The sequence below is a fragment of the Centrocercus urophasianus genome, unplaced genomic scaffold (genome assembly GCF_019232065.1).
Source record: "Centrocercus urophasianus isolate 14NV4802_14NV808 unplaced genomic scaffold, USGS_Curo_1.0 seq_30, whole genome shotgun sequence".
NCBI classification, from domain to species: Eukaryota; Metazoa; Chordata; class Aves; order Galliformes; family Phasianidae; genus Centrocercus; species Centrocercus urophasianus.
The window spans coordinates 7,439,303-7,464,335 of NW_024884867.1; the positions used below are offsets into that span (position 1 = coordinate 7,439,303).

General features: G+C 46.6%; 1 protein-coding gene across 11 annotated transcripts in view; it reads right to left on the reverse strand.

Annotated features, from left to right (window-relative positions):
• The window catches only part of PITPNM2 (phosphatidylinositol transfer protein membrane associated 2), a 115,898-nt gene that overhangs the window by 85,835 nt on the left and 5,030 nt on the right, over positions 1-25,033 (reverse strand). For 9 of the 11 annotated variants that reach the window (XM_042828586.1, XM_042828596.1, XM_042828595.1 and 6 more), the window contains exon 2: positions 19,848-19,945. The exons of 1 other annotated variant lie outside the window; for it this stretch is intronic. The gene's annotated coding sequence lies outside the window, so the exon portion shown is untranslated. Of the gene's footprint in view, positions 1-6,488; positions 6,507-19,847; positions 19,946-25,033 lie in introns of those variants that run through there. One more of the 11 variants, XM_042828594.1, reaches the window with a different exon arrangement.

The window sequence follows — 25,033 nt, forward strand, 5'->3', positions numbered from 1 at the left end:
TCCCTAAAGGAAACAGCATTTAAATATAATAGTAATCTTTCACAAATAGGAGCTAAGAAAGCTGGCAATCAACAACACAAAAACAAGAAGTCAGCAGGGTCGTTTCTTTCAGCTAAAATCATGTTTCATATAGCTAAAAACAGCTTCCACACTCCCCTCTTACCTTACAAATTTAGCTCAGCCAAATGAGACCCAACACAGGGAACAGAGCTGGTTCCTTGGACAGCACAGCTTTCTAGGAGGGATCAATGCAAAGTGTTCAGGCGTCCCACTAAAAGTGTAGCAACCTTGTGATGTTTGAGTGGCTTAAAATGCCTCTGGGAAACAGCCCTGAGTTCATTGGCGATCCAATGTGTCACTGGAAAACTGTGTTTCCAGTGCTTAGAAGCTTGTGGCTCTAGGAAAACTTATGTTATGGGAAAGATATTCGAGCAACAAAACCTTGCATCGCGCAACCTGAGTTTTCCCGTTGCTAATTATCAAAAGCCTGTGTTGGCAAGGAGCACCACATGCTTATCCAAGGGATTCAATCAGAGACTGCTCATCTTGCACATTCTGAAAGGGCAATCCTTTCTGCCTCACCTGTCTTCTGTTATATTTAAATATGTTAATATTTTAATCTTCTAAAAGCACCAGTAATTTATCTCTTCTTTAAAAATAAATTAGGTGGGGGATGCAATCATCAAGAAGCATTTTAATGCAGACAGACACACTTCAACACCCCTAAAGCACCGAGGGTCAGACCTGGAGTCACAGAGGATGTGCAATTCCGGATGCCCACATGGATACCCTTCAAAAGGAGCCCAGCTTTATAGGGTTAAACCCACAGCCAGTTCCTAAATTCTTGAGGAGGCGGGGGAGCAAACTTCTACCACTTCCATGAAATATTTCCTTCCATGTTTCACAATAAAAGAGATAAATAATAATAATGATGATAGAAGAGACATAAAGAGACAGACAGACATCTGGGTTATGTTCTAGAAGTAATTAGAAGCCTGACAACGGGACAGAATAATGTCAAACAAATTACGAGCAATGTGTTTTCATTCACAGGGTAACAAGTCAACAGGCAGTCGGTTAATTTTAAGACTGATTATGTACCAACTCTTTAAATAAAATAAACACACTCACATACACGGAAAGCAACAGGGAGTCCAAACACACCATCGATTTCCCTTGGGGCAAGACTGAACATCTCAGCTGTATCTGGGAAATAACGAGCGAGCGTTGTAGGGGGTTTGTTTGTTCTGAAAGCAGTTGGCTTTGCTTTCAGGGTACCCAAGCCAACGGGCTTCATGCACCAGGCCAGGAGCTGCTGAGAACCCTCAGTATTCAAACATGCACAAGCTGCTCACACAAAGGCACTGTGGCACCAACTCCTGCTCAGTCCTGTCTGCAGTAACAACTCTGTGAAGGAAAGCTGCACAACCCCTGCCCACCTGGAGGATCTGCACAGATATCTGTGTCCTTCCATTTTTATTTCCCCATTTGGTTTCCCCCTCCAGCCCCTTCATTCCTCTCTCCCATCAGAGTAGGGGATGCAGCCCCTCCAGCTGGCTGAGAACTGCACACTCCTGACCAGAGTAATTGTCAAACTGGGCAAGGATGATGGAAATAATATTTCTGTCCTAAAACAGATGGCTCTGACAAATGGATGGCAGAGTAAAAGAAGCTTCAGGACTCAGAACGTTGCCTGCACAGAGCAAACGACAGAGCAGAGGAAACGGCAGCTCCAAGAATTCCACTGCACTCCCCTCCCTGAACTGCAAGGTCCCACTGGAGTTTTGTCAGGTGTAAGAGGACCTAAAGACGGTGACAGCAGTTCAAACCCAGGGCAAACCAAGGTCTGTTATGACAGAGCAAAGACTGCAGCCCCCACTGCAGTGCAGAGCTGAGCCCAAGTCCCCGGTCCAAGGAATCCACTCTGCTTTGAGCATCAGCACCTGCAGGGAGCAATTCACACCATGCACCAGCCCCCCACCTCCAAGGCATTTGCTCCTTTTTTAAACAAACTTAATTCACCTGATAGCAGAGGGGGAAGCTGCGTAGCCTGGGAAGGAGCACTTGCAGAAAGCATCTTTTCCTTGTCTTGCAGCAGAAAGAGCTCCCTATCTGTTTGAATGATGGTGGCTTCACGGGAACACCAGTGCAGAGCCAAAAGACGACAGCCTTGACGTAAGCAAAGGGAAAAGCAAATAGAGACAGTGCTAAGAGCAAAGGCAGCAATGGGACACGGTGGTGAAGACACCAGGCTGCACGGAGAAACAATGCAGCAAGACAGAATGACAGATGAAGAAAAGAAAGGTTACAAAAGCAGAGCAGACTAGAAAGGCACTTATAGGATAATAATCCTTGCCTCTGTTTCTAATTATATCTGTAATACTTAAAGCTGAAAGGATTTTAGAAGGCCAATTTACTTTTTGTCCTCTGTGCCTCTGTCTGTTGGCGTTTGCCCCAAATGCCTGAAGACAAATGGTTAGACCAGCATCTGCTACCATTTGAGTGCAGCTGGGCTGAAGCTTCGCAGGGAGTTCTATGAGGTAGGGGGCTGCAGCAGGGCCAGGCACGGCCCAGGCAGAGCAGCAGGAAGCAGGGCTGGGCACATGCTGCACGGGCACCACACAGGTTGGGCATCCCCAACACCTGAAACAGCCTCGAGCTTTCTTCAGGATTTCACAAAGCAAAAAGCTTTGTTAGTGGAGGGCTGGCAACAGCTTCCTGTCCAGCTCAACATTCAAGTCTGGCTTGCTCTGCACTCTCTGATCAATACAGCACACAAGAAAGGGGAAAAACCCCCCCCGAGGGATCAGAACCCCCCGGTGAGGGGGAGCCCCCACCAGAATACCTGTCCTCAAATCTGCTCAGGAAATGCAGAGCCCACCATGCCACTGCAGCAACACTGGGTGCCTTCTGGTAAAGACCTTAAATCAGATAACTACCGAGCAGTGCTAGTTAGGCATCAACTCAAAATCCTGTAAAAATATATAAACCTATGTTTTTATACTACAGATGCTGTTTTGCATAGAACACTCTGAAGTGTGGTGAGCCCAACAGCAATAACCCCACAAAACCATGCCCAGACAGAAGCAGACCATTTGCTGATCTCTCTGTGCTCTCCAAGTCGTTCTTTCCATGTCACATTGACTGACTGATGCATCTCCAAGCTTACAGCTGTAAACAACTTCATTTAATTTAGATCCCTGAAGACAGAGCTAGCTCAAACTACTGAAATGTAAAACAAACAGGAAATACTAGGTATCCAATTATCCACGTAGCTCTACAATTACAGTCTGTATCTCTATCTCTAGGGTGCTCTGCTGGAATGGAAGCCATCCTCAGCCATCTCCTTGGGAGTAGGAGCACTTGGGTTTAACCCAGAGCATTGCTGCCTTAAAGAGATGCAGCACTGGGAATTCTACTGCCATATGCTTCGAGTCGTTGACCCAAATTTCAGAACACTGAAGCCTCTACCAACATTCAATCAGAACAAACTTGATAACTGAAAGAAGCATTTAACAATTTGGAAATGCACAAACATAATGAAAAATGCAGCAGCGCTGCCAGCGCACTCTGAGAATCACCACTGCCATCTGAAGGGAAGGGGAGCATCTCTCTGCTCACTGCTGCTGCATGATTCACCTGGAGCTCTGCTCATTAGCATTCTCTGCCAGGAAACAGCAGGAAGGGAAAGACTTTTGGAAAAGAAAAATAACACCAGAGATGTTGTTATAACAGTTCTGAATATTCCCAGTAATGCTTCAGATGCTGCAGTGAGAGATCTAAAGCAACAGCTTTTGGAAACAAGGTGGTAATATTTACCGTCATACCTTCCCCAGCTCAGTATGCTAAGCTGAGCAAAAGGAAAGCAGACGGCCTTGGAACGGTTAAATGTTTGGAGTTTTGTTGTATTCCTGATAACTCCATCAAAACAGAAAAACAGGCTGAGAAGCAGTCTGTACAACGCAGCAGACCTTGTCCCACAGTAAAGATAAACACACTTTCGCAGAAGGACAAAACTGTTTCAACAGATTGAGCAGACATTCTTGAGATTTCTAAAATTATCTTTCTGACTGCAGACTGAAAAGGCTGAATCCCATGCCCAGAACAAACAACAGAGCTTGGGACTCACCTCCCTCCAACGCAAAGCAGGAGCCCACCATCCCCACGCAGGGCTTGGTATCTGTGGAATGGAGCCGTTCTTGGAAAGCGCTTTTCCAAGTGTTCATTTCTTACCCAGGAGCTGATGAATGAAGGCCTCGCCTCTCTGCCAGCAGTTGGACCCCCAGGTGGGGATGGCTGAGAGGCAGAGCCCTTGAAAGCAGAACAGAGAGGGGAGCCCAGAGCCACTGCAGAGAGCCGCAGTGAAAAGCTTCGGCACTACTGCGCTGCACTTGCAATTATTTCAAGCAATCAGCTTTAGAAAAACACTAATAAATAAGGCTCATTACTCCTTTCGCATAACAGTACAACTTGTACTTAACCTTCCTGTCACTAAAGAAATATTACATTTAAGAAAGCATCACAGTATCAATTTAACAACTGAGCAAACAATACCTTCAGGCTGTTTGCCTGTTGACCTTTGATTTACAGCTACATTTTTGTCAGGGTGCTTTTTTTTTTTTTTTTTTTTTTTTAATTAAGATGCTTATATCCTGAAGGGTAACAAAGTTCACTCTATTAAATTAACATCTGCTATAAATAATGTACTATCAGGGAATCATTTGCAAAGCCTCAAAAAAGAGCATTACAAATGCTCATCAACACCTGAAAACTGAACTCAGAGAGACCCGAGCAGGGCACAGGCTCTGCTGTGCTGACCTCAGTGGTAACACAGTGCTGGCACACTGCTGAGCTGCCGAGGCCTTTTTTGATTAAAATAAAGCCTCCCGGTGCGATCCTTCCCCTTCCCTGGACCCAGAGGGAGCTCTGCACGAGGCTCCTGGAGACTAACCCTGCCCTCCCTTCCTTTCCCCAAGGTGAGAGAATCAAGTTCAGCAGTTTCTTACGCTGCACTGGTGTGGACATTGGGTCCCTCAGCATTGGATGAGCAGGAGCAGCATGCGCTCTGAGAACTGCTGTGAATCTCTGTAGCTTACTGCTGCCATGTGCAAGCACCCACCATCACTTCACCATTTGAAAAAAAGCAAAGGAAACAAAAGGAGAAATTACCCTCTAAAACAAGTCCTTTTACGTTTTGTTTTTTTTTTTTTTTTAATATATATATACTAAGGCCTTCAGTGAAGAAATATAAAACACAATTGCAGCAAAAGCCTGGATTGCTGCTTCAGACTCTAATGGCTTCATAAGTGTAATTAAGGCTTCCTTCTGACTTCATAACTCTGCCATAACGCATTTACCAAAAGCGCTTTACCACAACGGACACATTCTCTCTTTCTGCATTATTCCAAAAGCTCTCTTTGGACGTTATCAGTAAATAAAATCTAACATGGTCCAATTAAAGAAAGCACATCATTTCTCTGTGGCTATTTCATTTAAATGCACTGCTATCACTTTTTTTTTTAATGGAAAAGTAAGTTTTGAATAACAGTAACAAAAGCCCTGCACAGAACAGCTTCAGAATGTGCAGCATTTCTGTTGCTCAGAGCCATGGGAAGGAAGGAGCAGCATTACTCTGGAGCTTTGTTTTAGCACAGGAGGAGGAGAGGTTCTGACAGCAGAGAGACTTCTGTCAAGTGCATTTGGCCTAACGTCAACCCTCTGCCTTTGCAAATCGGACTGGGAGCCCTCGAATGGTGGCAGTGCATGACAGAACACGCACTATTTCTCTACTCCAATGGAAAGCAGAAAGGAATTGCAGTTCTCCTCCATTCCATTGCCTCCAATGGCTGCCAGGAGCACGGCTCACATGCATGCAGCCTCCCAGTAGCCCCAGCCCAAGCCAACCCCATTGCCTTGTGGCAAGGAGCACACAGTGCTGCTGCCAGCGGAGCTGCAGGGAAAGCACACATGTGCAGAGCTCACACTGTGTAATGACTGCTGCCAGAAGTGCAAATGCAAGTGGGGGAGTATTGGCATGAGCTGCACTGTATGGAGCGAAAAGCAGGGCTGGCAATATGGAGAATCCATAATATCCTCTGCACCTGGGTAGCTCAGGGCACTCGAGCCTGAATGCTCTTTAACTGGAGGGAGAAGAGGATAGGGAAGATGCAAAATACATATGACCCTCCTTGCCACTGTATTTCCCCCCAGAGATTTTGCATTAGCCAGCCTGCAGACATGACAGCTTGAGAGATTAGGGAACACGTTACCTTTCCTTAAGCAAATGTAAAGATAATTTAAACTCAGATCTAACAGCAATTCTTCATCTTTGCCATATCCTTTTGCCACATCCTTTTTGCCACACACTTCTCCCCCATCTCTTTACCTTTACCCTAGAGAAAAACTTGGCAGGTTAAGTACAGAATTGTTACTACTATTAGGCAAGCACTCAGGGCAGAACAACCACCCCCTCCCCTTGCACCCCTTACCGGTTACTGTGCTACTTGCTGCTGGGTGGGAGAACGTGTGCACTGAGAGCTCTGACTGCTCCTCACTACTGGCACAGCTGTGGGCAGGATTATTCTCATCAGAAGTCTTCGCAGCATAGCTCTGCTCCTCCAATTTTAGTATCTTATGCAAAAATCACCACCAGATTTCCCTAACAGCTTCTGAGAGATGCTGCAACGCAGCTGGGCAGCATGCAGACCTGCTCCTGGGGTTCTGTCCCCAGGCTGTAGGAAGGGGTTGGACCCATCCAGCAGCCCTCTAGAGACCCTGGACAAGTGCACTAGGACTGACTGCTGCTAACTGTAAGCATAATTCAAACACGGACATGCACTTCACCCAAGCTGCTCTATCCACTACATGGGAAGAAGCTGCACCAAACTCTACATAAATAAAAAAAATCCTACATACAGCATTACTTTTCTTTTTCTTGAGGCCACCATCCAGAAGCAGACTGCCAGGCTTTCATGCAATAACACACTGCTGCAACAAAACCATGTCCTGGTGCCAACGAGCTCTTAGCTACAAACAGCCTTTTTAAATAAGGTGGAAAAGTGCACCGATTTCCACCCTCCAGTCAGCACTTCCCAAAAGAAGCCAGCCTACAAATATCAGCAGCAAATCTTCCCCACCAGGGAGACAGAAGAATAAAAGAATTTGGACCATACAAACAAATCCTTCACCTTGGGAGGAAGTTGTGACGGGCCATCGTGCCGCCTGATGTCTGTACGTGCTCCATTAACCGCCTGCAGAAGCGGAAAGGAACAAATGCTGAACAGGTAAGATGCATTCAAGGCTTTTAGCCCTCATTTAGCTTTATTGATAGTAACAATTGCTTTATTTAGTTAGCTGTACTTATACTAAGTATAACAGGCCCAAAGGCTCCTGGCAAAGCATCGCTGGGGCAGCTGGCTCAGCTGCCATCATGCTGTGCCAGGTATTCCCTTCCTGAATCACCTATTCTTGGCATATCCCAGGAAAAAAAGAAAACAAAAAAAAAAAAAACAGGAATAAAGATTCCTCTCACTTCCCCAAGCTCCTGACAGTTCCTACCTATTCAGGCTGCTCTCTGTCAGCACCATGTTGCTGCCAGCACAGATTTCTTGGCCAGTGCCCTGCTCAGAGCATCTCTCCAGGCAGCCAGCCCACTTTCTAGTTCAGGCAGAGTAGAAACCCCAGCAGAGCCATCGGCAGCACCACGTAGGTTTCTAGCCAGAGCTCAGTTCCTCTGGAGAATCCCCTGATTTGAGGCTTTCAATGCCCAGAGCACAACATCAGGACAAAAGGACACACCAGCTCTCCCAGGTCAGCTCAGATGTTCCAGCTGCAGGTGGTGATGGAGCACACTGCGTACCTTGGTGCTGTGTTTGCCACACACACCTGTTTGCAAAGATTCCCATAGAGAAGATCCCATTAACAGCTTGACTGCAGCAAAGTGGCACGGCAAGACACCCAAGGAAACAAACTCAGCCCTAGCTGCCTTCCTTCTGCACAGTTGATTAACACTGTGGTCTGGAGAAGCAGCTCAGACAAAGCTGGAGGAGCTCCCTGCATCCCTGGGGGGGCAGCAGCATTGAAGTTGGGCAAAGAGCAGGTAAGGCAGTAAACACTATTTTTTCCTCAAGCAAAGCTCAGCCCCAGAAAGCCTGGTAACTATTTTTTCCCCCACTGTCCTTCAAATGCATAAGCTGATTCCTCATAAAAAGTATACCAAGAATAAAGGAACTAACTCTCCAATAAAGTTTTATCGCTTCCTACATGCAGCCCTCAGAGGAGGACCAGCACAGCTTCGCAGGCAGCTATAGAAGGGCTGACATTATGCTGCACCTACCTGAAGGGCCAAACAAAATCCCTGCTGATATGCTTGCAACTGGAAGCATTAAACATAATCAAGATATGTTTAGCCCCAAACCAGAAAAGCAAAGAAAATACTTCGTCTTGCTGGTAAGCTGATGAGCTTAACCCTTGAGCTCCTGAGAGCACATAAAACCCTCAGGACTCACTTGGAAGGAATCACAGGCTGCTCTGCAGTGTGGGTTTGTACAGGATGGGAGGGAAGTCCCAATGAACAGCCATCCAGGGGTACACAGACAGCACAGCTCCATTTCAGGGTCTAGCTATGAACACAAAAGAGAAGAAATCAGAAGGGTTTCCACCGCACATCCACAGGGCACTTTATGCAAAGTAAGGCACAGCGCTTTACTTACACAGAAATATTCTCTTCAGCATGCATCACTTAGCTATCCATTACCAACCCCAAAACAACAGGGCACAGGAGACTACTCTAATGAACAGCATGAGCAGGAAATACAGAGATGTGGAGCAAGATTCATAGCACAAATGATTCAGGCACTTCTGTGTTTTACAGGAGGTCATTCCCTGGGCGTTTATACTTCATTTATCAAATTACAATTGAATTGGTGCAGTCATCCTGATTCGAGAAACCATCACGCTTCTTTTCCCTTCAAAAGGGGAAATAAACCCTTGATTTTTAAAGCAGTTAGTGCCAGAGGATCCCAGAGCCTCCCCCGGCCATGCACGCAGCCAGCTGCTTGCCCACAGGCAGCCTTTCTGCCCAGCGCGGCACACAGCCAGCACCCAGCTCTGCACCTCGCCAAGCCAATTACACCTTAATGAGGGGGATTTTATAGCCTGTATTTTTCTACTGCTCTCCCTGTCATCATAAACATCCTAGTGTTTGCTCACAAGTTGTTCCATTAGAAACAAATGTGCTGCCCTCCACGGCAGCGGAATTTCAGCAGGAAAGCATGAGAAGTGCGGTGCTGCTTTGCCAGCCACCTGCACACCTCCCCCTTTAATTCAAACCCAGAGGCACGTTACAATCACATCATTCCAACTAAATCAAATTATTTTCCCCTGTTCCAAGACATAAAACAACCGCGTTATTATAGCCATAGACACCGTGATTTAATATTTGAACAAAAAACACACGCAATGATAGGAGCATATTAAGCAGCAAGGCACTTCATTACAGCTGGAACCAGCATTTACAATCCCCCAAACCAAAGATGGTCTTGAGAATGACCCTCCCATGTGCGTCACTTCAAAAGAACAACTTCATCACATAACGTTCAACATGGAGCTTTAAAACACACCGCTCACCTTCTGGTTTTTTCCAGGGTGAAGAAAAGCTCCGCGATAATCAATCATTTAACACACCAGTGCAAGCAGCTTATTTAGGAAATGGGATTTGCAATGCAAAAAGTGAAGCTTGAAACATTACCTTCGTGCTCGGCCGTTCCCCACGCCGTGCCATGGCAGCCCCCCACCTGCCCAGCTTGCCCATGGCACCGTACCACTAGGAGCCACCAGAGCTGCAGGCCGCATGGAGGAGCTCATCAACTAAAGTGCTCTGGGCACTCAGCTACAGCCCAAACTAGTTCTTCGCCAAGGCTGAGGACAATATGTTATTAACTGGAGTTTAATTATATCCACAAACATATTTCTAGCTGAGGCACACAACCGTGGCTCTGTAGATTTGTTTGTTCTTCTAGCGGTCCCATTAAGAAATTAGTTCTGTGTTCACTTTCACAACCCAGCACACACGTTTATCTGGTACTAACCTCACTCCTGCTTTGTTTCCACAGAAATTTTACTGGTTCCATATTAATTAAATTAAGTCAGAAACAGACAATGCTTCACAAAGGACCCTCTAATCAGTGGCTAATAAGGGCGGGCTGCAATACAGCATTTATGCAAAATGGGGAAGATTGTTTTCGAAAGACAAAGCACAGCTTCAAAGAGCAAACTACTGCCTCCCCACCCATCAAGTGCAAAATTTAAGATGATCTTTATTATTACGTTTGCGATGCTTCGGATTAGGTGAGGTTGACTTCCAGCAAGTCTCATTCCCTGTAGTAAGAAGAACTGAGCTACTTCTACCATACAGACAATGTATTCTTTTAGGAGAAAAGCTGCAGGAAGAATGAATCAGCAGCAGATGCTCAGCCATGTCCCCACCACCAGCCCTGCCCAGGAGCTGCACCCATGGGGAAGCCTTATGGCTCTCAAAGACTCTAGCACAACAAAAATCTCCCTGTGAGGCTGCCTGCCTTCCCCAGCACAAAGCAGAAACCCAGCCTGCCCACGAATCCGGCCACCACGGAGGCAATGCAAGTGGTTCTGAGCGCTTAGCAGCTCTGCCAGGAGCACAGGGCCGTGTGCCAGCAGAGCGTGCACCCTGTTCCCATGGAGGGGGCAGAGCCCAATTAACAACACCCATCCTTAACAGTCAGCAGACACTGCACAAACAGCTTGTTCGGGAAATTTTTCTTTCTGAGAACTTCCATACGCTCTAACAGTAACTACTGCAGGCATTCATTTATTAGTACAGAAAGATTTATATCTGAGAGATCTGCAATCAGCTTAGCCTCTGGAAGTGCAGCTTGATGTAGCTTAGCCCTTGGCCGGAGTTTCTCAGCTGCTGTTACACGGGGAAGCTGCGTCCAGCAGCTCTGTGGCTGGCTCAGAGCAGTGTGGGTGACACGCTGGCAAGGCTGGGTGCTGGACTGCAACATGGGGGCCAGAAGCACCTCATTGTAAGGCTGTTACCCACATCCCGCCCTTCTGCGAGGGAAAGGCCGCTGTTCACAGCGCAGGGCTTGCAGCTCCAGCACATCTTCAGTGCTCTGCTGGGCACAGCGCTTCCAGAGCTGCCAGCAACGGGAGGCTAGGCAGCAATAAACCGCTTTGTTCAAAGCAATGGTAATGTTAACACTTGCTCACGATGTAAGCTAGCCTACATCTAAAAGAAAGGGAAAGACAGTACTTTGTCCACTGCTGTTCATAAATATAAAAAGACCAGCTAATGCTTTGCTGAACTTCTCACAGAAGTATTTATAACATCACCCCTCTATTTTTTTCTCCAGCAATAATCTAATTCATGCGCCTCTTATCTTAGCTATGAAACAGCATGTTAAATTCAAGATCACAGCTCATTTAGATAAGTGGAACTGGGCCCATCCAGCGACTCACCCCCACTGTGACACTGCTTGCTCCTGGCAGAGCTATTTCCAGGCTCGGCGTGGGCAGGGATCTGGGAGGACTCTCACACTCCAGTGCAGCCCCAGCCCCTCCGTGAGGTCAAATGGGAACAGACAAACTTTCCAAAGGAGACTGTATGTACCTGGTGCAGCCATGGGTTCATAAGCATTTTGGCAGCCTTTCCCCAAAACAGCCTCCAACAGTTACCTAGAAACATAATCCTTCAAAATAAACCTCATTAAAATAAATTAGGAAAAAATCTTAAAAGAATTTTTTGTTGGTGGATTGCATTCTAGCTATAAACAATAATTAGAATACGAACAAGAACCACTGATCAAAGAAATAGCTCACATTCATTTCAAGGTTATTTTCTTTGGCAGTTCTCATATAAGCACGAAGAGCACTGTCAGAAAGTTCCCCTTCCATCATTCATTGCTGCTCTCCAGCAGCCCTCAAGAACACAGCCAGACCCCAAGGCCTACAGCAGCCAGTGGGAGCCAAGCACCCAGTGAGCAACGAGCTGAAGTCAGCCTGTTGCTCTCCAGCTTAACGCACAAATCATCCAAAATAAATTTAGAATTCCAGCCCCGTAAACAGAAAGCTCTCCTCCTGCACTGGACCATTCCCCTTCTCTGGAGCTCCTTCTCCAAGTTCACTCCTAATCCGACTAAATACAGCATTTACACCAACCCCTCCTTTTATTTTTTTAAGCAAACACGACTGCCAGGATGCTTTTCTTCAGATATACAGAGCGCTCCTGATCTGCATACTGATTTTCATTCATTCTTCATAAGCAAAAAGGGTGCATGAGAGTTTGACAGCCCATCTGCTGCTGCACCTCTCTGCCTGCCTGCAGCCAGCAGGGCCAGGCACCGAGACGAAAGCACATCCATGCTGCAGAACCCACTGCCTTCTGTTAGAAGTGACACTTAGGGCAGTTCCCACTTGTGACAGTGTCAGCTTGAGGACTTCAAGCGGTCCCCGGACAGCAAGCCCCTGACAACACTTCCAGCCCTTGGGCTCAGCTGAGGTTATCTCACTGATAACCGGCACGCAGCCCAGGGACAGCTGTGCAACGTGCACATCCATGTGCTGCTGTGTTAAAGGACACAGCCCACAGCTTGTGTGCAACAGCCAGCTTCCCAGCACTGCTCCCGAGCTGTGTGCAGTGCTCAGATGGAAGGCTGTGCACACTGTATGTGTGTATGTGCAAGCACAGCACAGCCACTGGCAGCTACCTGCTGGCACTTATACACCTTCCTGAAAATCATGTTTTTAGCCAAAAGAAATACCTGAGTGCTAAGACAACAATAGGACTCATCCCAAGCAAGTCTGCTTCCAGAACACGAACTTCTGTGAGCCAGCTGGGAAGACTGAATTTAAGGATTTTCACACCTTCCCTCACCCTTTAACCCTCTTCTCCAATAAGGAAGCACTCCTGGAGCTGCCATACATCCAAGCCCATCCATGCTGCCCAGCTGTCTGCTCAGAGGAGCTGTGGCAGCTCTACCTATCTCAGGTCCCAGGGAGGGTTTTGCTCAAACCCACTATGTTGTGCTTTTGGTATTGGTAGGATACTACCCTAAACAGGCCCACAGGCAATAACATAAGGGAGCTTGGAGTGGATGGAGGAAAGCAGTACAAGGAAAGAGATGCTCAAAGCAAGACCATCTCCACAGTCACCTTCTTCCCCCCTCCCCCTCCCTTAGGAGCCTGCTGGCACTGTGGTCTCTGGATCCCACGAGCCGAGTGCTCCTTGTTTCTGACTCTTTCATAGCAAGAAGGACATTTATCAGGTTAAGCCCAGATTTCCCTCTCTATCTTACCAGCAGAGTTTTGGACTAATCAGAAGATCGACTATATTTTAAAGCTCTAATTCTCCCTTCACTATTTATACTAGCCAATGTCACTTTGAGACTATTCTGGCTTTCGTCTGCAAAAAACTTTCCAACTTAAAAATCCCTCACAACAAACACGCTCTTAAAGCAGACAAATGTGTTATTCTCTCCATCCCCCACCTCCCAAGTTATCTTCAGCTGTCACCAAACTCACAGTAAGCATTTTCCTTCTTGGGAACTATATGTTCCTGCAGTTATATTCACTGGACCAGAAGAATCTGGCATCAGAAAAACAACTATCTGATTTCTTGGACTAGCTGCAAGAGCCCTGCCTTGGCCAGACACAGTTATTACCACCAAGAACTGAAAATTCAGCTGAGTAAGTTAAAGGTGCTCTCGGCAGCAAATACTGGCATTGCAAACAGCCATCAAGCATTCATCCATTACAGATATGGCTTCAGGGCTACAACCGTTCTTTAAAGGTTGTTTCTTCCTGCAGTTATTTATAACTGAGCAAAACATTGACTTTAAGTTAGTGCAAAGTTCTGCAGAACTGCCATCCGTGAACCGCCGCACTTATTTTCATAAAAAAAGATGCTTGAAAGCATCTGCTATCAAGAATTTTTTACATTTGTGTCTGTTCTCAGCTTGTTCAGATCTAAAGCTGCATTTCAGCTTACACAGGATCAAGCATTGTTGTTTGAATTTACTATTTTGCCACAGTTTATGCTGCCTTCTTTCATGTGCGTTCACTGTAATATCCTGTGCTATGAAGAGGGCAGGACGGCTGCAGAAGCAGCTCCACTGGAGAGCTGCTTTGGGATGCTGAGCCCAGGAGCATCCCATGCACCAGGGAAGGGAAACAGCGCATCTGTGGGTGCCAGTCCTGGGATGGGGCAGGGAATGCTACTGCTGGGCAGCAGACAGGATAAAGAACAAACTGGCTTGTGGGAGACAAAGCTGATACAAATCACCTTCCTGAAAATCTGCTCAAGGCAACGGTTTTTTCCCAGATCGTTTCAACCGCATTCGCTTTGCCCAAGAACTGCCCTTGCATGTTGGAGAGCCCAAAGACAGAACCCACCTCTGAAAACTTCCAGGCAAGTGACATCTCCACCCTGACCTGCCTGTAAGTGCCTTCAACCACTTCGTTATTGGTTCCTTTCCATCCCACAGGTAAGGAATCACAAAAGCGAGTCCATGAGTCCTGCAACCCCTCCAGGAAGGCTCCTACCCCATTTCATAGGGAGGTTGCCAATGGGAATTTTATAGATGTCGCAGCACATCGCACAGCGTCTGCTCTGCACTATGCTCAGGACAACCTCTACAGAGCTTTTCCATGAGGGGTTGTTCATCAGGTCTTATTTTTAAAGAATCTGGGCCAAGTCATCCCTGCTGTAGCTTTAATGACGTCAATGAGCTTCAGCAAGGGTGAAACTGGGCCAGTATTTTTTATGGCCATATGTCACGTGCCCGTTAAAGAAAAAGCACAAAGGAGGACCAAGAAAGAAAAGTCATTGAGTCAAAAGACCATCTGCACAGAGAGTAACATCTAGAGAGAGAATGATTCTCTTTTGATTCTGCTGTACACTTATAAATGCAATGACTTATGGAAGAAGAAATGTTTCCGTAGCATCAAGGTAAACAAGGACTCTCTAGCAGCAAATATACTCACTTTTATATCCTGTTTTGATAAAGGTAAAGAAAAAAAAAATCTTTGCCAGGAAAAGGTCTCTTCAAAACTCAACAGAAATAGGTGACACAGTTGTCAGTAACTGCCTCTCCCCAGCAAGCCAACATTAATCACGTTGCATAGCACCAGTCAGTAATAAAGCCCACCAGACCTGGTTCTCAGCTCATTTCTCAGTAAATCCAAAACAGGATGCTGCAAGTATCAAAATTAAATGCATGAAATAGAAGTTTAAACCTAAGCAGTGTTTTCTGTGAACAACCAAAACCTCAAACATCAACATGGAAAGAACCACAGCCAAGAAGACCAAGCCTGCCCAATGCAGGACACCAGCTGAGTGTAACAGCACTAACAGCCATCCCAGCACTTCTGCTCCTGCAAATCAGGGCAGAACTGTACCTGTGCACCTACGTGCAGCAGGCAAAGCGAGCACTGCGTGCTTTCCACCAACTATGGTCAGCTCCAGCCCTGGAAGTTGCAACTCAGGGGCATCAAACCACAGAATGCATCACAGCCTGCGAGACCCACAGGCAGAACTTCTCAGCTCCACATTTCAAAGCTCACTTAACTGACATTTAGGCACATGAGTAACCGTATTAACGAGGCTTGCTCATTATGAACGCAGGTGAAATTACTCACCAGTATGCTTCCAGAGTCACATCAACATGCCTTTAAAGATAATTTTTCAGAACCCCTCAGGAAAAGCACCAGATCACAGGAGCAGTTCAGAGTGTTCAGAGCACTCCTGAACACAGGAGTGTTCAGAGCTCTCACTCTGTAGATAGCTTCTCTTTCAAATCTTAACAGTGGATTCCTGTGAAATCTTCTACTCCAATTCTCCAACTCTCAGCTTCACTCAAAGTCTGAAGCCTTCTTTTCCCCCAGTTGTTTTCCACTTGGTATTGCTGAGTGCTGAGTTGTTTTTCTTGCAATAAACTAGATCAGTTTGGCTTTTTGTTTGTTTCTTTCGGGGGCCGCCGGCGGCTTCTTTCCTCCTCCCCCCCCCCCCAAACCCATTCCAGTGCTGGAAACAAAATAACTTGAAATGGAAAACGTGTGACCTCCCAAGCCTTTATTTACAGTGTCACAAACCACAGGGGAAGGATCTGGCCAAGCTTTCCAGCTGCAATGGGAAGGGCAGGGAGAAACTTGCTCTCGATTTTGCAGCTGTGATATTTAACACATCACAGCAAAGCAGGATGGGGAGTGGAAGGCGAATCTGAAGCTTGCAGTCGTGGGTGAAGAGGTCTCAGTCACACAGGTAGGTTCATGCAATTACATCCCATCTCCCCCGAAATAAACAGAGCTCTACACATGCAAATGTAATTACAAAAATCAATCTGCCATGTGTTTAAAGGTTTTGCTTCTCAACCTCTACATTATACAAGATCGTAAGATTCAGAAGCCTTCTGGACTTCACCAATCCTGAATTTGTATTAGATCTGTAATGATTTCTCTTCATGCCACCATCCCCAAACTGCTACAACAAAGACTGTCAAAAATAAGCAGCCTAGAAGCAGTAGAATCTTCCTCAGCTGTTTAAACAGCAGCACAGACACAACGAATGAGGTTGAGATCTATAGAAAGTTACTTGCAGCAGGAAACCGTCAGTTTGTGGTTAGCGTCACAGCTTTTTCCTCCCAGTTAAATACGTATGTCCAAACAGTTCCTCCACTACTCATCTAGTGTTTCTATTATAAAAAGGAAGAAAATGACCAAGAGAAAAAACCCATCCATCCACACACTAGCAATTTCCTAACATCAAACTGCCTGGCCCCGTAACAAGTGCCACTCGAAGCCACGCCGTTCCACACAGGTGTGGGAACATCACAGCTGTGCTGTCAGGCTGCCTAGCAGGGCTGCCCTCCTTGTTGGTACGACAGCAGCCATCACCCACCTCTCTGAAGTGTTATCACCTCAATCTAACTCACTGCACGGTGCTTTGCAGCATGCTCTGCGAAGGATCCAACACAGCAACAGATGGTGCTGAATTCAGTTCACTTTCATTAAACTCAGCCCTTACAATTGTTCCTATTCTGACATCACAGGTTGCGGAGCGAGTCCCCTGATAAAAACAGAGCACAAAAAAAAGTAAAATTCAGCCCTAGACTGTGTCCACGTAGAAGAACACAATGCTCTAGAAAGGGAAAGTTCATCACGTTACACAACCTGGGCAGAAACGTACCTAAGAGAGCACAGTGCTACAGGCTCATGTGCAGGTGCTGCCAGCAAGGCACAAAGGAGCCACGTGCAAAGCTGACCTGGGCTTCCATTTGACAGTACATTCACAGTTCAGAGGGGCCACCACTTCCCCAGCACACTATGGATACATTAGCCTCCTGCCCAACCTCGGCCTCTGCTCCTTCTTAAAGAGAGGCAATCATTCACTCCATCCCAGCTCCTGCAGCTGTGAGGCAGAAGTCAGAGGCAGTGCAGTGTCCCTGGACAGCCAGAAGCAATGGTGCTGAGGGGGTCAGGGCAGCAGGCACCTCCTTATCTGCACCACCATCATCCACCTCCCCCATCATGCTGCTCCCACAAGCTGAGACTGCTTGCTGTGGTCCCACAGCTGTGCTCGAGCATCACAGGCACTTATATATGCACCCCTCAGTGTTTGCTCTGCTTTTCTGCTTGTGCCAGGGATTCAGCACGTACTCCTAGATTTCAAAACAATCCCACGCAGAATACTCCAGGTACAACTTTCAGAGGCCCCTCTTCTCCTCATTATTCCTCTGTTCAGAGGTCCTGCTGCACAGGGATGCTGATAGGACAGGAGGAAATTACTCAGTGCCTACAGCACTTCCCTGTGCTCTGGACATTGTTATTCAGCTCTTTGTTTTCATGAACACTGCATTCCCTGACACGGTTTAAAAGCCATTTTTCTCCCTATGTTCCTTACCTGCCAATCCAGGGACATTACTTGCTCTCCAGTGACGCAAGCTGCACGGATTCATTTTGCTGCAAACACAATACCAAGGCAGTTTCCCCTCACCAGCGCAGGCTCTTAATGACCACTCAGGCACCTCTTGCAGAGAGGAATGTCAGCCCTGAAGAGTGCCAAGTCCTTCAGGCAAGCAAAAAGAGCAGTCCCACAGCCTCAAAACAAAGCAAACCCTAAACATGGCTTAGGACAGCGCTTCTTTGCTGCTACCACTAATTCAGACACTCTCTCCTTTACAACAGCCTACAGGGGAGTGAGGAGACCTGGAGTGATCTATGACAAGGGAGATGCAGCTTTTGAGACACAGTGTCCTCCCTCAGCCCAGGAGCAAATTCTTACAGCAGCATCAGCTCCTCCAGTAAAGTTGCTGACAGCAGCGACTGCTCCCACAGAGAGCTGTGCACAGCTTAGTCAGAGCTGCAGTGTGCAGGAGAGAAGCTGCTGGACTCTCAAAAGAAATGGGGTATCTCACCAAAGGATGGGCTGCAGTGTGGCTAGCAGTCTGCCTAAGCTGGCCCTGGATCCTGCTGATGCTGAAAAGAGGCTTTGGAAAGGGTATCAGCACAGGGAATGTCAATTAATTCATTGGGAGTCAATTTGCTGACAAGAGATAATGAAGGTAGTCAAATAACCCTTAGTTTTCAAGGGCTTTTGGCTTTGCACGTCGATACAAAGCTGGTGTCACTGTGGTTTTTGTGTAACTGCTGCGACTTGAGTACCAGTCCAGAGGAACTGAAAATATATTTTAGTCTGACATGCAAACAGCTCAGACCCAAATTCATTTACCCTTTCTCTGGTCTTTGCAGCAGTCCATTGCTCTTAAACTAGAAGCCAACAATTCTGAGTTTCAGCATCGAGCAGCAAAAAATCCAAAATTGCTGTATCACCATGTCAACGCAAAACAAAATGTTTGGTGGATCTAAGAGTTAAAAACACTCCTTTTTTGACAGGGGAAAAAAACTAGGTGGCAAGGAATGCACTGGAGGAAAACAAGAAGATGCAAAACATCCCATTCAGGTAAAGGCTGCCATTCCATCTACTGAAAATTTCCCATTTAGCCAGTAATTGTGTACAGACTATGAGACATACTTCTAGATATCACATAAAAGAAGCTCAGTAGAGCTGGAAAGGCACCCAGCAAACCCACAAGCTACGCTCTGCAAGCTGAAGCACAAGGGTGCACAAAAATCACAAAAAGCACCAAACCTCTTAAGAATTGCTTGTTAAAGAACCCACAGGGTACTCTGCTCCCATCTACACTTTTTGCTGTGGAAGTTTTGCATCTCAATTCTCTTGAAAACGTCAAGTTAGTTAGGACTTCAGAGAGGAAAATAAGAATAAGAAGCTAACACAATGTCATGGCAGTACCAGGAGGTGCACACTTGTTTATTTCAGACCAACCCCTTTTTTGGCAGGGGGAGAGGGGGGGTGGGAGGAGGGGTGAGACCCACAAAAGATTTAAACACAAAATGTATGTTAATCACACATCCTGCCTGGCCGTTTCCCCTTTTGGTTTATTTGAATTCTTTCAAATAAATGAGAACGCTGACCGAGCACAAAAAGGTGTGGAGCGCGAGTTTTCTTTGAAAACAGCTCTATTACCAATCCACATCTAAGCATTAGGAGCCAACCACGTTCCATGACTGCCAAGCCCTTCTCTAAGGCAACCTACAGGCCATTCTTCCAGACTCCACTCTATTCATTTCACCTATCTATTCCAGGGCAACCCAAGGTAAGGTTGATTCCTTCTCTCAGCAGCAGCACACTAGTCTCCATCAGACTTCTTACCATTCTCCCTAGTAACATCTACACGCTTTCTTCTGGCACAGAAGGAACAGAACAGCCATGCAGCTGAACTGCCAGAACCTACCTTCGGCAAGAAATCTCTCTAGATGCTTCTGAATGCAGGAGGGAGTAAAGACAGCATTGCCGAAGAAGGATGTCACTGTTGGTCCACGTGTCAACAACCTAGGAAACGATAAAGCACAGCTGCTTAACTGCCTTGCCCATGGGAAATCAAGTGCAAGAATAAAGCTGCATTATTTTCACAGTTATGCCATGCTAATGGCTCCTATGCAAACAACGCACAGCTACAACGTTTTATAATTGCACATCAGAGTTTCTCTGCAGACATCCCTCCGGTATGTCAGAAATTCAATACGTGATGGTAGGCGGCAATGAGCACCTCGGGGATTTAAAGCGCATTCCAAGCCGTGAGTCATCGCCATCTCTAACTCATGGAAATTTGAAAAAAAAAAAAAAGAAAAAGGAAAAAAACAGAGGGAAGACAAACACACACATGCAGCACGCTGACCACTCTCCTGCGCTCTCGCTGTGCGACAGAACAGCTTCCCCCTAAAGCATTTCCCTTTTAAAATAGTGCGCTGAAGGATTTCCATGAAGGAGAAACCACTGCAGACCTCATTCCACATCAAAATAAATTTAAAAAATTAAAATGAAATAGCAAAAAAAACCCCAATTGCACAGCAGCCTTCTTCCAAAGAGCCCCCAGGGATGTGCAGGGCCGCACGCTGTGGGAGCAGAGCTGCCCTCACCGCCCTGTGAGCCCCTCACCGCCTGCAGAAGGGCGCAGTCCTCCCACCAAGTACCAGAAGCTATTCTGAATGATGCTTCTGCAGTGCTTGGCGAGCATTTCAGGTCACACGTGTGCTCCCCTCCCTCGGCTCCTCCCGAGGATCCCCAGGTTCCTTCAGTCTGTTTAATTCCTCAGCCTTTGTTTTGGGGGCAGGTGGTGTGTGGGAGCATCCCAGCCACCAAGCAGCACCTGCAGCCAAAGGGCCACAGGAAAACAGCAATAATACTCCCACATCTGCTGTTTCCTGCTCCAAAGCAAAAAGACTGGAAAAAACAACGGATACCTTTAGCTGGGATACCCTGCTTCAGAGAACATTTAGACCTCGCCACAAATGTTAAGGACCAGAAGAAAAGTGTGATTGCTCCTTACTCTCGCTCCTTCTTGCACAGGTTGATGCATCCTGTCTCGCTAATGTTCTGGGACCATTAATCTCAGAGATCTTGCCAAGAGCAAGCAGCCAGGCAGCTTAAAAATATATTTAGTCCACAAACGCTTATTAACGTCATTTGCTGATTCACAGCTGAGCCAGTTGCACGGGGCACAAATGCCACTTCTGCTTTGCCAGCCTGGCTGAAACACTGTCACAACAGCTGGATTTCAGGTGGCTGAGCCCACCTCAGAACCAACCACCACGCAGCCACAAGCTGTGAGTGGACCTGGGCTACGATGGGAACAGCCCAACAGGCCGACACGCATCTGAGCAAGCTTTGCTATGCTCAACGTCATGCAGTAATTTGTGCCAGAACTGATGAATCCAGGGTGTAATGTCCATTCCATGCTTCTTTTCACAGGGTAGATGCTAGGCAAAGAAATGTGTCTTGAAAATGGAGTCAGCACAGAGCTCCATCTGCCCGGCCTCTCACAGGGCAGGGACTCAAGGACTCAGACAAAATGTCATCATTCAGCTGACACATCGTGGGGCTGCCTCAAAGGTTCCATGTCAGGCACTGATATCAACATGCAAGGTACACACAATGACTCTTTGAGGAAAGCAATCTCTCTACCTGAATTTTTTGTTTCAGGGTTGGGTTTTCCTTTTTTTTTTTTTTTTTTTTTTTTTTTTTTTGTAGACTGGGGAAAGATGACAAACTTCCTTATTTTCAGTGACAGCGTGTCTGAAACGATTGCTCCAAACGGAAGGCCAGGTCTGTATCTGCTTGCTAGTCATACTGAAATCAAAAGTGATTAAAAGCAAAAGCTTTTATGAGCAACAGAAACTGAAAGTACTCCCTTTGGAAAAATGTAAAGACCAGCATTTTCTCTGCAGTAAGCAGCAGATAATGAATGCAGCCTGGGACACTGAGACATTTATACAACCTGTTTGCTGGAACAGTCATACAAATTCACCTTTGCTGTATGCCCAGCTCAGCACATCACTGCAGTTTGCAGAGGTCTCACCGATGCCATTGCTGCTTTTATTTATAGGTGTCAGAACAGCTTATCAATCCTAAATTTAAACTTCAGTATTACGTTCCAATCCTAAACATCAAAATAAAAATTAATCTGTTTCAGATTAATAACAATTAACCCTGTGTTTCAGGTATCTTGTAGTAACTGATAATCAAACACAGTTACTTTTGCTTGTTTTGTCATTGCACTGCTGGAACCTGAGGGCACGTCTGTCCAAAACAAACCATCAGGACAAATCAACCCAACAAAAACTTGTGTAAGTTCTGAGTTAATACAAGAGTTCCCAGAGGAGCACTTTTATAATGGGTCAGTAGCAAGTGCTGATCATTACAAACTTTCTCCCACCCTCCCAAGGACCTGGGGCAAGCATCTCTCCAAGGAAGGTGCGGGGAGCTGGGGCAGCCCAGGACCAGACCCTTGCAGTGCCAGACCCTTGCAGTGCCAGACCCTTGCAGTGCCAGACCCTTGCAGTGATCACATCAGCACTGCGGCAGCACGATGCACACTGCGAGGCAAACCAAAGCAGAGTGCAGCTGTGAGCAGACAGTATCACAGCAAACACATTCGGGGGGAGGACGAGGTGCCACCCAGCAAGCAGCAAGCTGCTCCTGCTTAGTATAAGTGTTGAAAACACTGCACTATACTAACAGAACTAACTGCCATTTACCTTTCCGAGGAGGACGATTAATCACAAGATGCTTTCTGCTGGCTTCTGAAGGCTTGTCTGCTTAACCAGCACGCTGCACTTCAGTTATCAGCCCACCCTCCCAGAAGGACCAGTTACAGCCACCTCTAAGGCACTTCCCACCGGCAGGGCAGGCAGAGCTCCCACCTGGCTGCAGCCTGAGCACACATTATGGTGGCAGCCACAGAGCAGCACACGCTGGCCCCGTGCTCAGGAGCAGAGCCCTATGTAACCCAGACGCATCCATATGCACGGCAGGTCCTGTCCTAGGAAACACCCAGGGTCAAAACTGTTCCTAGCAAGCACCACAGATGTTTCAGCTCAGCCTACTGCTTCCTACTACCTGCACTAAGCAGTCACCCTGACTCACATTAGCTGTCGTTGCACACCCATGGCCCTGGTTTGTAGGCATCAGCATCAGGTAGTCACACCAGTCCTCCATCCTCAGGGAAAGTGTATTCCATTCCCACAGCAGTTACTTACCCTAAAACAATCAGGGGATATAAAGGAGCAACTAAAAAGCAATGAACCAGAGAGAAATAATATCAGAACCCTGAATAACTCTGCAATCAAATGAAAAGGCTCCAGGATGTGCCAGGCAGCAGAGAGAATTAATGAACACAAGATAAACAGAGCAGTTAACGAGAAAAACTGAGCAGCTCATGAAGGCACCTGATAAATCTGCCCCTGCCTGATGCTGCAGTATCTGCACCTCCGGAGCACCAGGTGTAGGCCTTGCTGCAAGGAGAACACTTCCATGAGTGGAAACAGAAAGGGAGGAGGAGAAAAGGCCTCCTGGTGGGCTCAGCACCCGCTTATGTTAAAAGCACTGCTTTATGCATGAGAATGCTGTCACCCCTGGAAAGATTGCTAAGCGAATCAGCCAGATTCAGATCTCTGCAGCCTGCTTTCAGAAGGACTTTCCCCCCCAAAAAATCTATTTTTATTCAACCAATCTCATTTCTACTACTTCCCATATCAATAGGGTAATTAACAAAGCAAAGTTAGTCGGCTATGCAGCATTTCACCTTAAATAAAACAGCTCAAGAAATAACATACCACTTAATCCATACTTGACAGCCAGAAAAGAAACACTGTGTGTTAGAAACACACAAAGGGGGTTCAAAATCCATTCTGCAGACCTTGATGGAAGGCTGTCCTTGTCAACGAAGCCCACAATCCATAATAATTCTCAGCATCGTGCTTTTATCCTCCGTTTTATGAGAGCTCATCTGCTGATCAATGAGGAGCCCCATGGAATAGCACTTTGAATTTCAATGTCAACACAGCAGTACTGTGGTAATGATTGAAAATATTTACATATTGCCTCATTGATCGTGGGGAGCTCTTTTCCAACCATCTGGCTACTGGGCACTCGTTTTTTTTTTTTCCCCAGGGTTTTAAATTGTTATCTGAACATCTTTGGAGCTCACATCCAGCATCACACCTGAATCAGGCTCTCCTGTCATTTTTAAGCCATAATATTAGCGATAGCATTCATCAATTCAATCTCATCTCAAGGAGGGAGGGGGGAATTCTCTTACCAAGGACGAAAGCAAAACACAACCAGCAAACTGCTGCTCCACGGTCAGCAGAGCCATGTGCCAATCCAGCTACAAGGCCTCGCATTTAATGTGACTCAAGGGTGCCACTGCTTTGACAACAGATGAGTCAAATGGAAATATGTCACTCACTCGGCGCTCTTTGCCAGCCTCAAGATAAAGAAACCCGTAAGGGCTGTTTTTTCCACCTCCAGATGGAATACCTTCTGATAGCTGCAACGCCGAGCCCCTGGGCTCTGTGCTGCGTGGCTGTGTTTATCCTGCCTTCAGTAAGGGCTCGAGGGAGGCAGGCAGCTCGGGCTAGCTGCTGCCTAACGAGCTGTGAGGATGCAGGCTGCATCATCTGCACCTCCTCAAAAGTTGAACAGCAAGTTAAATAAAACAGGCAGGAACAACCAGCACCTATGACTCCACTGCAGGAGGCCTCCGCAGCGTACCTGCCAGGAATCTCAACGAGCTGCTTCGCAAATGCTAGCTGAGCTGATTTCAAGGCTTCTTTTGATGACCCCAAGCCTCGTTATCAGGAGGTGACTCTCCAAGCTGCTGGTGCCATACGCTTCATTTAGGAAGAATAGGGGATGCAAAGACAAACGACACTCTTGCCTTTGAGCCTGGAATAGAAATAGTCTCTCCAAACAGCTTAGCTGATGATTTTGGTCATGTTGTTAAAGCTAAAACGTTTTTATCTCTTTTCCATTCTATGTTGTTAAAGAGGAGTAAAACACAAATTCTGCCAGCACAAGAAAATACGGACAACATGGGAGAGAGCAGAGCAAGGCGCGCTGACTCACCTGGCCCCGGGG